The following is a 13,041-nucleotide window of genomic DNA, read 5'->3' on the forward strand; positions in this document are numbered from 1 at the left end:
TCATAGCTCCTCTCTACTCTCTCAAAAAAAAGAAAAAAAAATCCCTCTTTCATAATGAAGAGGCTGACAGGGAGTAAAGTGCAGTCGTTTTCCTCTAAATGTCCAGCTTTTATACATAGCTTGTAATGTATATGTACATATATACATATATACATTTATATACTGTAAGTATCTTTTGTCATTGTTTTATATTTGTTTATCAGTTTATTTAACTTTCATAAAGTCAGCACTTTCTTTTCTCTGTCCATTTCAGGTCCAGTCCAGCCGACTGCTGCTGAGTCTGACATTTTTGGACCTGTATAACTAGAAATGTCTGTCTATGTGTCATACAGACTCTCAGGTTTGACACTGAGTGAGTGAGCGGATGCATGGTGTCCTATTGACACCCGATCTGTTAACTTTGATTTTGACAGAGTAGTGAAGCGATGTTGGCTATCATAATAGAGATTTCTCCACCGATGTGAGTGATGGGGAACTTGACAGAGGAAGACATTCATCCCAAATCAGGAATTTGGAGCCGGAATTGAATATCGAATATCAGCATCTCGCTTAACACATTCAGTCTGATGTCTCGAGCTTAAATGTGAAACCAGCATGAACACAAATTTGAATGACATAACACATGGTATCTTTGTCTGTCTCTCTCTCTCTCGCTCTCTTTCTCCCCCCACCTCCGTAAAATGATAATCCGAGTCCGTCTGTCTGATAGACTGGAGTATGATTCAGAAAGACAGTGACTGACTGCACGTTCAATCTGTTTCAGCATGGGAGCAGTGGCCTATTATCTCAACCATGTGAGACACCCGCAGCGTGAGAGAGCAGCCTGATCAGCTGGCTCCAGTGGCAGGTTTCCTGGGAAAGTTATCAATAAGCGATTGTCTCTAGTCTTTAGGCTGTCACGTTATGACAGGGCTGAAAATTAAGCTGGCAGATATTAATAATAATGGAAATAACACAATGCCGCGGGGAAGATATTGGGCGAGTTTACGAAGAGGGTTACAGATAGTCTGAGTGAGTGGATTTGTGCGTATGTGTGGGAATGTTGTTTGTGAGTTTGTGCATGAATTTATATGACATTGTATGCGTTTAAATGCAATGCAATGCTAATTGACAGACTATTTGTGATCATTGCTGTTGTGTGTGATAGATATTATTCGCTGATTGAGGTCCAACTCACTCTGGATTTAACAGAAAAATAACAGAAAAAGCTGAGTAAAGCGTATATATTTATTTGTGACAAATATACAGACAAATTGTGTACTTTGTAAAAAAAAAAAAAAAAAAAACTAAAAAAACATGGCCTTCATGTTAGTAATAAAAAAGAACAAAGTTTCCTTTTGAGTTTATTGGTGCACACAAAGTCACTATGCATTCAACCCTCTGGCATTTCTTTTATTGTGCTTTCAATCAGCATTTGTCTCTGTTTTGTTGATAGATTTACGGCTACCAAATGTTACCAATTTTGATTCAGTAATAGATTGCCGTTTGGCACAGTTATGAGCACTGTTGGGAACGTTACTTTAAAAAAGTAATTAGTTAGTTACTCACTACTTGTTCCAAAAAGTAACTGAGTTAGTAACTGAATTCCTCTATAATAAAAGTAACTCGTTACCAGAGAAGGTAACTAAGAATTCTTTTTTTTTTTTTTTTAGCATTTTTCACAAGTCAGTTAAAATGAGTAGAACAGACAGGTGTTCGTACATAACTTTCGATATTTATTGCACGTCAACAGACAGCAAAAGTTTTATTCTGCCCTTCATGTAGCCTATTATCTTTGTAAGAAAAGTGTTTTTGGCCACTAGCTTTGTAGATGCGTGTGCATCACATTACACGTGCACATTACATGCACATTCTTGCCTTTGACCATAATGAATTTGAAGTAGTGCTTTTATCTCCACCTTGAAAATGCCAACTTTTCATCGGATTGCTCCTAACTCGCCATCTCTGCTGCTGCTGCAAAACTCTCTTTAGCTGTTGCATTTGTGCGTGACTGCCTGTGTGTTTGTTTGGCGCCGCTGGTGTAAAAACACTGGCTCTGATTAGCTACAATGAAACATATGACTCTGCCTTAGCCAATCATAATCACTTATCTCGTTATTAACCCACCTCCTTACTCGCTGTTTGAGCCAGGGGTGCGTTCGGATAAATCAATGCATAGTAACCGCACCACATTTTACGTCCAGTAATGTTAACTGCGTTGTAACGATGGGAAAAGTGATTAGCTAGATTACCCCGTTACTGAAAAAATTACGTCGTTACCTAATGAGATACAATAAAGTAAAGCTTTCATTGACAAAAATCCTGTACTAGTTGCCAGTTTGAGTTAACAGGGTCATTTTCAACCAAGACCTCTGAGGTGGCAATCCTAAACATATGGTGATTAAGCACAGTAGAAACACATTTTTGTTTCTTCCATTTATGTATTGTACACATTTTGTAATATTTCACAATTATTTTCAAATAAACAGCAAGTAACACATTTTTGTGAATAGAACGACTGAAATAGTATCTTCTTGGAAAAAAATAATCTCTGTGTATGTGTGCTGAAAAACCATTCTAAATGCTAAACATTGCTTAACTTTATATCGCACATGCTAACCACAGTAGTTACTGACCTTCCGAGAGAAACAGGTGCACTCCAAAAACTGCTAGGAGTTCAAATAAAAGTTGGGTGCTTTGAACTGCTGACTGTAGAGATGCTCTGTGATGAAGAATTACAGGTGATAGCAGTAAGACCAGTAGCTGAAGGTAACTAGCGGCGGAGCAGATGGTTGGGGTTCATGTCTGGTTTATGAGGACGTCAGCATTTTCCACGACTCTCCACTCCAGCAGGGTCTGTGTCACAGTCGCGAGCAAGACCCCCTCTCATAAGTCAGAGTACCAGGGGAATTGTCCCCTTGTGATATTAATGGCTGCCCTTGTGGCACAGGGCAAAAGAGAACGGGGGACACTGGAGGGATTTAAGGGCAACATTGCAGTTTTCAGACTTAACTTTATACATAATTTAAGCGTAGAAACAAAGATCTGTAATGTTTATGTGCCTTGATCAGATATTTATACGATTGGATAGACACAGTTGTTGGGGGAGTAACGTTCAGATATGTGTTTTCTCTTTACGAAAAAGAAGTACGCTTAACTGTATGAAATGTCCACTAGTAGTGTACTCCAACGTATTTTTTATTTATTTACTTGCAGATAATATAATATACATTTAATAATAATAAAAGACCACTTAAGTGAAGAGAGTACAATTTTATGCAACACACTTAAGTTGTCTTTTAAAAAGTGAGCTTTGTAAAAAAAAAAAAAATGCTTTAAAGATGTACGCTTATTTTGATGTGTTGACTTACATACCAAAACACTTGTAAAGTACTTGATTGTATTTTTAACTGTAGTGTGTTAATTTGATATTACTTTTGAATTTACATTATTAAGGTACTTAACTTTACTTAATTGCAACTTCATCAAATGTATAACAGCACATATATTTAATCCCACCACATACAGTTTTCAATATAAATTGTATTAAAGTATATTTTAGCTGACCATAAATTGTTTTCAGTACATTCAGTAGCACACTTAACAATATTTCAAAGACAATAGAATTAATAATTAAATTGCATATAAAGATGTAAATCCTACTTAAGTGGGTCACGTACAACTATTTACATTTAATATGACTTTAAACCATAATATAAACTAAAAAAAAAACATTTTCCTTGAATTGTAAACAAGATGAAATTAAGTGTGCAAAAATGTTACATTCAGTTAACACTTAAGTATTTTCTTTTAAAGTATAATATTTCTATAAAATAAATATATTAATTAGTATTAATAAAATTTTCCTTAATAAATACTCTTTTTAAAAGTATACTAAAGTGTACTTCTTTTTCAGACGGGTTGCTATCCAACTCCATAAACATTCTTCTTTCTTTCTTTCTTTCTTTCTTTCTTTCTTTCTTTCTTTCTTTCTTTCTTTCTTTCTTTATTTCTTTCTTTCTAGTCATCTTGTCGTCTGGATGCACCTGAACATGCCGTATTTGCAAATCAATAATATTTGTTTACAATACACCAGCCACGTAAAGCTATTAAACATCCACCTTTATATGGTCTGGTATATTGATAGATGAGCATTATTGATTTCAGCATTCGCTAAAAATAACTGTCTATTTTCATAAGCGCAGAGCCTAAATGTATGGCTCATGAGACCAGAAAAACACAAATATTTAAAAGTGCACTTCATTTAAATACTGATTTACAATTGGGATCCACTGCAGCTATGTTTCTATAGACCCACAATGGCTGACAAGCCATCTGACAGCTGTCGCCACTCAGATAAGCCTTTACACAGGCTTGAACAGGAAGTGACACGAGTGGGAACGCAGTGACAGCCGCTTACTGGAGAGTAATAAACTGGCAAAATAATTCTGCATTGGACACACTTACCCAAGCAGAAAGAGTCTGAAAGGCAAGACAACATCTTGTGTCATCCATCTTCCTTAAACGGTGAAGCTGCGACAAAGTGAGAAGGAGAAATTATGATAAATGAAAAGATATATTTAGTCAATACCTAGATTTCTCCTTCGTCAACCCCCTCTGGTTTTTCTTCTAACAAGGACCTGCTTGGAATGAAAGCAACTAAGAGGTAAAGCGCCTGTGGTCACACACACACACACACACACACACACACACACACACACTGTACATACACTGGCTAAATGTATGGAATTCATTTCTGAGTTATCATGTAAATGAGCTGAATCAAATTAACAGTGAACTGTAATCAGTTTTGAGAGCCATATTGCTTATTGTTTTTATTATTATTACTCTATCTTTTACAATAATCCATTATCACCAAGGTAACACATTTACAAATGTATGCACTTGTGAATCCAGTATAAATATGCTAATTATATTAGTGTATGAGGACTAGTAATGTTTAAAGTCAATATGGATTAAAAAATGTGCCCTGTCTAGTTTCTAAATGCATATTATAGATTTTACATAATAGATACTGACATGATATATTGTGAACAATTCTTATGTGAATATGTTTCTTGGTTTCTTAGATATTGTGAACAATGTATACATGAATAAATTCGCACATGTTGCCTTTTTTAACTCATAATGTTAAACCAAAATGTCAGAACTAGACCTTCCTGTGAAAACAACACACTTCTTTCTGGTGACTTATGCAGGGCTTCTTTAGTTACTGAATCTGCTTGAACTCACCCCTGCAAACTCACGTTCATCTGCCTCCACTTTTGAGTGCAAGACCCACATCTTAAATTCCAATCAGCAACTGATGCATAGAACAATGTCCCAACCCATGCATTATTTTCTTTTTCTATGATGATCTGTGAATCTCAGATGTACATCACAAAAAGAAAAGATCTGTCTCCACTTCCAATTCACTACAGCTTTAACAATGGCATTTCCCCTTCCTCAGAACATTTAGACATTAAACATCTATTTGTGATCATGACATAAACCAACACAGATCAGGTGCAAGACAAGGCAGCGATGCATGAAAGCACGTTTGATGTAATAATTCAGATTAATAACAGATGACAATGCCAAAATTTGTAAAAAAAAAAAAAAAAAAAAAAAAAAAAAAAGATCTTTCCTCAAATAACTTTATCTACAACCAAAGAAGAAGGATGATACTTGATCATGCCCGGATGACCACTTTTCACTGCTCAGCAAAACTGCAGCAACAGGTCAAGCAGCAACGGTAAAGGATGATAAGTGCTTGCTATTATGCCAGCCGCAGAGAAGAGAGCCAATTGAACTATGGGATGATGGAGGGATAGAGAGAGCAAAGGCTAAAAAAAGTATGACATAGCCCTAAAAAAAAAAAAACACCAATATTGAACAGCATCATCGGCAGGGGCTACTATTTATCTCATGCCCGCCAAGTTGGCAAGCACATCTGGCGCCGGGTACTTAGTGCAATTATTTATGATTTCCTCCAAGATTTAAAAGCTCTTCGCCGGGCCTTGTAATGCAGTAACTGATTGCAGTGCTAATGTAATTAAGGGGAGATTATGATGTCCACGTGGCTCACCAGATGGTGGCATTCACAGGAATTGGGGGGAGGCACAACTGGCACACCGCTGCACAAGGGCAGTGAGGCGCAGCCAGTCGAAGCGAGCCAGACCTCCTGCCAATACGTGAGTTCTGTGTGTGCGATGTGTCCGTGTCAGTGTGTGTGTGTGTGTGACTGAGGCAAGGTTGGCAGTTGAATCTATCAGCAATAGAGTATCAGTGACCTTGTTAACTCAGGTTAAAATCAAACAATGAGGATGTCAGGAAATATTATGCGAGGTTCAGTCCGCATTCATTTTGATTCGAGTGGAGCCCTGATAAATGTAATTGAATCATTTTGCAACAACATTCAAACCGTTTAGTCTCCTTAAGCATTATAACATTAACGTTGAAATGAACACCATAGCTCGCCTGATTAAAGGCAATGGAGTTGGAATGGTTTATTCAATAATAGCAATATGTGTACATTTTTAACTTATGCATTGGTAGTGCCAAGAAAACAGATGGCTTAAAAAAAGACGTAATCACATTTGGCAAAGCATCACAGCTGATGTGAGGGAAAAAGAGCAGGAGTGCTTCTCTCCAGCCAGGCAACTGTAGCCTAACCCAAACTGACCTTTAATTACTTGCAGAAAATACATGGATATTACATCCAGGCACTCAGCTGCGTCCTCTGGGTGCAGTAAGGCTGTGCTTCTTAAAACACATTATTATAAGCTATTCAAGAGACATGGGGCCTTTTCATATGCCTGCTAGTAAAAGGGGGGACAAGGGAGCAAGGGGGGATCATATTTGAAGTGAGCGTGGCGGATTTTTCACTTTCCGCAAGTAATGGCTTGAGCGTGGAGACGGAGGTCACCAGGGCTTCTGTAGATTTCCCAGGTCGAGATAAGGGTATTATTACACTGCCTGGTAACAAAGAAATCTCCATCTCCATAGGTCCCCAGACAAGTGTTGGTAAATTACATGTATGGACGAGAGGCAATTGCAGCCTTTTTCAAACACTTCTCTTAAAACTTGACAGCATTAAATATTCCCTGAACATTTAAGAAAATAGCTGTTGGAAAACATGCAATAATGCTGATGAAATAAGGTTAAGATAAATAAATGATTTAAGATTATTCTACTTATTCTACCTAGCAATACACAAATTATAAATATGGCATGGGCTATAAGAAAAAAGAAGTTAAAATTGTAAATAAACAACAACAACAAAAATATAGTTGTGTCTAGTGTATTATTTATTTATTTATTTTGCCATTAATTGTTTGTTTTTATTTATATTTCTGTTCTTTACACATTGTTATGGAAACAGACATGTGGCCTGTTTTTGGGTTGTAATATTTGTTAACATTGTCTATGTGACTGAGGGTTGCATTTCTGTAAACTGAAATATTGGCATGTAGACTCTTTATGGGCTTCTGGATTTGGAATTCCTATCCTTATTCTGGATACTTATATTGGAATTTTGAGCTATGTACAATCCAGATTAAATCTGCAGACTTGTTTGCATATTCTGCACTTCACTCTGAAAATCTAAGAAATTGTAGAGCTTGTGATAAAATGTGCTAAAACAGATCTGATAATTTTACACTTCTACATGGGATGCATAGACATTTGTGTATTCTGCTTTCCCATTCATGCAGAAAATCTGGGAACTTTCTAAAGAAACTATTTATAGATGTAAATATGCCATTTCATTGTTTATTTGAACTCCATGGCATTTAAAAGTATTATATGATTTTTGATGGTCCTTATTATCTAGTACCTTTCACAAAGACTTTTGTAGGAACTTTAGGGCCGTGAAAGTGAAGTGTATGGGTGGCATTTACTGGACCTGAAGAGGTGGTTTATTGGAATGTAAGAAGTGCAGCGCTGCAAACAAAGCACCCTCATATCTAATGTTCCCCCCTTCCATGTACCATCTGCATTGCTCAGCGGACCATCTCCACCCCCATCACACACACACACACATGCGGGCATCATTCATCTTACCCTCAAAGCATGCGTCGAGGCATGCACTAAAACCAGCCCATAATGGCTGACGGCTTTCACAGTTAGTGTGAGAATGCTGATCGCTGACTGTTTCGCACTGAGTGCTTCACCACCTTTTCCATAATTAGACTATTACTTTAACAGGTGTGCCACTTCCCTGCTTTCCTCTTCCTTTCTGAAAACATCTCTCCACACTCCATGTTTTATTTCATCAACTTCAGCCTGCCTGTGAAATCTAGCTGAGGGTTTAGAGGAAGCCTGTAGGTTTTTTTTTTCCACCTTGTCAGGAGAGTCAGATGTGACATTGAGAAGTTCAGCTGACACTATAACAGAGCTGGATGAAGGAAAACAGCTCAGGGAGGCGGTGAAGATGTTTGTACTGCAGGAAGTGCATGAGATATCGCTTGACAGCCTGTGTTAGCTACCGTATGGTTAAAGTACCCAAGAAATAGCTTTTACTATGTACAGTGATGACTTGCATGATTCCTTAGCATCTCAATGGGCTTGGAAATATTGACAAAGGCTTATTATATCACTCTAGGCATTGCAAAACTTTGTAGGTGGCAGGCACTGCTCCAGCGTGACCTGGCGTGTCTCTTTGCAGGACATGCACTCTGACATGAAACACATGTAGCGCTCTCACTATCTGACACGTATCTTTCTCCAGCTTTTGGGTGGTTTGGTTGCTAGCCAAACTGACACAGCAAGTCTCAGTTGAGATGGCATCCATCAGTCTCATTGACATGTCTGTAGTGTACACTAGTGACGGGCGCCTGCTCTGGGTCACAGGTATTGATTCATTGTCAGTTTCACATGAATGATGTTGAGCGTAAGAGGTCACATTACCTTATTATGTTCATTCAATCTTGTTTAGTTCTTGTGTGTTTGATCTAATTGTGCATTATTAGCTCCAGCAGAACACTGGGTTGATAACAGATGCTTGTTGCTGTTGTTTCCGTGTTCTTTCTCCTCTCTAAAACTTATTTCAAGGCTATGAGAGAGTCAGATCCATCAGGATTATCCCACTGTGCGGCTGCCATTAGATGATGCAGACTGATGTATTCTTATGCCATGCAATTGGCTGTGGCGTAATCTGTTCCACCTCACTGTGCTTCATGAGGGTATACGAGCCTCCCTACGCATGTACATAGATTATTGTCACAGTGTGACAAATGGCGTGTGGAACTTATTCCCGCTGAAGCAGTGTTCCCGGGGGAACGCTTTGAGTGTAACTCTGTTCCCAGGCCTGTGTGTGTGTTTGTTGCTGTGACAACCCCAAATGATGGATTGGCAACAGGTGTGGGGGATTTACTCAGAGTTTGCGTGAGGCCTCATCAACAGTGGAGAGGATAAAAAGCAAGAGAGAGAGGTGGTGCGTGTGGTTTTTCTCCCTCGTGAAAAGTCGTTTTATTGGGTGGTAATAGTGGCTGGAGGACGGGTGAATGAAGTGGAAAGTGTTGCTTTGCTGAGGGATTCGAGGACAACAGAAGGAGAGTGAAATACCCTGTTTGCATTGGAGAGGAGCTAAGTAACTGAGAACTGAGTCTTGTAATTGCACACGTTTGACACTGAATTGGATGTGGTTTGGAGTGTTTGGATCACGATCATAAATATCACTGAGTGGATTGTATTGATTCATTACCGATCTCTTACCTCTCCCTCCTCTATAAATGGTGATGTGAACTCTGCCTGTGACTGTGAAGAAAAACATCTCAGAACATCCTCCGTGGCAGTGAGGATTGCGCCCTCCCCCTTCCCTTCGGACAGAAACCCGAATGTGAGTGCTGGCTTTAAATTGCACGTCGTGAAGTGAGTTTGCAGTGGCTAAAATTGATGTTTCCCCCCACAATATATGTTTGAAGTGGAATTGTCGTGTGTGTGTGTAAGCTACATTCCTGTTTGCCATGCACTCTCTATGTGTCATGAGGGCTGACTGTCAATAGTAAGAGTCCTGCGACACTGATTTGTTCCAACTGTCTGGATGTTGAGGATTTATCATCTGGGATGTGAATTAACCCCTCTGTTGTGCTAATAGGAGGAGAGATGCCCTGTTGAAATATTTACTATCTGCCTCAGAAAAGCTCTGTGCAACCTGTTGACTTCGAGTCTGCTGTATCCCTGCTATTCGTCTGTATTGTGAGAAGTGTTCGTTCCTTCCAATGCATGTGAACTGTATACTTGCCTGAAACATCCATTCTGTCTGTCTCAGAAGAAGCCCCATTCAGCCTGTTGACTTCGAGTCTGCTGTATCCCTGCCATTCAACTGTATGGTGAGAGGTGTTCGCTCCTTCCAATACATGTGAATTGTATACTTGCCTGAAACATCCATTCTGTCTGTCTCAGAAGAAGCCCCATTCAGCCTGTTGACTTCGAGTCTGCTGTATCCCTGCCATTCAACTGTATGAAGAAGCCCATATTCAGCCTGTTGACTTCGAGTCTGCTGTATCCCTGCCATTCAACTGTATGGTGAGAAGTGTTCGCTCCTTCCACTGCATGGGAACTGTATACTTGCCTGAAACATCCATTCTGTCCGTCTCAGAAGAAGCCCCATTCAGCCTGTTGACTTCGAGTCTGCTGTATCCTTGTTATTCGCCTGTATTGTGAGAAGTATTCGTTCCTTCCAATGCATGTGAACTGTATACTTGCCTGAAACATCCATTCTGTCTGTCTCAGAAGAAGCCCCATTCAGCCTGTTGACTTCGAGTCTGCTGTATCCCTGCCATTCAACTGTATGGTGAGAAGTGTTCGCTCCTTCCAATGCATGTGAACTGTATACTTGCCTGAAACATCCATTCTGTCTGTCTCAGAAGAAGCCCCATTCAGCCTGTTGACTTCGAGCCTGCTGTATCCCTGCTACTCATCTGTATGAGGAAGCCCCATTCAGCCTGTTGACTTCGAGTCTGTTGTATCCCTGCTATTCATCCGTATTGTGAGAAGTGTTCGTTCCTTCCAATGCATGTGAACTGTATACTTGCCTGAAACATCCATTCTGTCTGTCTCAGAAGAAGCCCCATTCAGCCTGTTGACTTCGAGTCTGTTGTATCCCTGCTATTCATCCGTATTGTGAGAAGTGTTCGTTCCTTCCAACGCATGTGAACTGTATACTTTGTCTGAAGCATCCATTCTGTCTGTTTCAGTAGAAACCCTGCACAGCCTGTTGACTTAGAGTTTGTTGCATCCTTGTGGCCCACCTGTGCTGAGAGAGGTGACTGTCCTTTGTCACGAACGTGAGAGGGGCACGCTTTGTCTGGAATATCCACTCTGACGGTGTCAGGAGAAGCCACCTTACTGAAGACCGTGCACCTGCCGTATACGTACTTGACTGATATCATTCGCCTCAAATTCCGTACCTGTGGAAGAAGGAAGGGAGGCTGGAATTACATACTTACCGGAGGAGACTTACCGGACCCCTCACTTGCCAAACACATCCCCACCTCAAGGCTGTGTATCTGCCGTGTACGGACCTGACCGATATCCATCCGTCCCAAATTCTGCATCTGTGAAGAAGGGAAGGGAGTTTGGAAGTATTTAATTACCAGAGGAGACTTACCAGACTGCGGGCTTGTCGATTGTATTCCCACCTGGAAATACCTACTTGACCACCCATCTGTCCATCTATTGCGGGGCCCGCACAGAGGAAGAGGGCGGGAGAGTCCCCGGTTGCTGCATTGTTTACCTTCAAGCCCTGAGGGTAACAAAGAAGATTTTAGTTTAGGATTCCCAATTTGTTTTTACTTCAAAATAAAACTTGTTAAACTTATTCTCTGTCTCCGACTCTTCCCTCTGATACGCTCCTCGAGGTGGTCCTGGTTTAGGGGAGGGCGCAGTCCAGCTTGGCCCCCCTGACCTGTGACATTATTCATCTTCTACTTTGCAAGGATGGTATTGTGAATTTGTTTTTTCCTAGTATTTCAATGCTTCTTACCTGATTTTAATGGGTTAATCCACCCCAAAAAGAACTTTTTGTCATTAATCACTAACCCCCATGTCATTCCAAACCCGTAAAAGCTCCGTTCACAAAGTGTCCCTGTCGCTTCATACAACACCGATTGCACGTCTGATGGCAGATGGAGTATTCTGAGGACGACTTTTCATACGTTTTATGGACCTCTACACTGTTATTTACCGGGCAGTCTATGGGACAGTCTCAAGCTTCCAGGTTTTCATCCAAAATATCTTAAATAGTGTTTTGAAAACGAATGGAGCTTTCATGGATTAGTATTAGTATAGTAGTATTTAGTGGTTATTGTTGTTGTAATTTATGGAAGAATGTCATGTTCAAAAATAGGTAGATTTGACTATGCCCATTGTTCATTCTGTCTGAGTGTTTTTATATGCAGTGCAATGGCTTGATGGTGTAATCAAATATGGGGTGTGTTGCCTCGTCCAATGTAATGCAAGCTTGATCCACTCCATCCTCTTTCATCTTTAACATCAAGACATTATAAGATGAGTGTGCATCATTAGTGCCACAAAAAGTCGCCCCCAGTCTGGACAGCCTGGCCTCCATTTTTCAATTAAAGTTGCTCTACAATCAAATAGCCCGGCACAGCTAGGAAAAGGCTGCATTGATTAGTGCACAAATTAACACAAGAAAGATATCATTCTCCCTCCATAAGCTAATTTGCCATCCTAGGTTCTCCTTAATAAGTCCCTCCGACCAAATTTTTATGCACAGACCCTCCACTGCCTCAGTAAATCCTGTAGATTTAATAACCATAATTGCAATAAATTCGGTAAACATTTAGATTGAATGCAATATCTCTGTCATTTACTCCAGTAGGTTGCTTTAAACGTAATTTAATAAAAGGGAAAAGGACCCTCCACATATGGGTGGTCACTAATCCTCGGTGATCCATGAGTACACATTAGGCTGAAGCATCTCAAGACGAAAATAAACTACGATTGATCTAGATTTCCTAGATATATCTGATCACCATGGCTTGTTGTTTAGAGAGACTTCACTTGGTGGAGTCTAATTATGTTTGTATTGCTACT

The sequence above is a fragment of the Carassius auratus genome, unplaced genomic scaffold (genome assembly GCF_003368295.1).
Source record: "Carassius auratus strain Wakin unplaced genomic scaffold, ASM336829v1 scaf_tig00215912, whole genome shotgun sequence".
NCBI classification, from domain to species: Eukaryota; Metazoa; Chordata; class Actinopteri; order Cypriniformes; family Cyprinidae; genus Carassius; species Carassius auratus.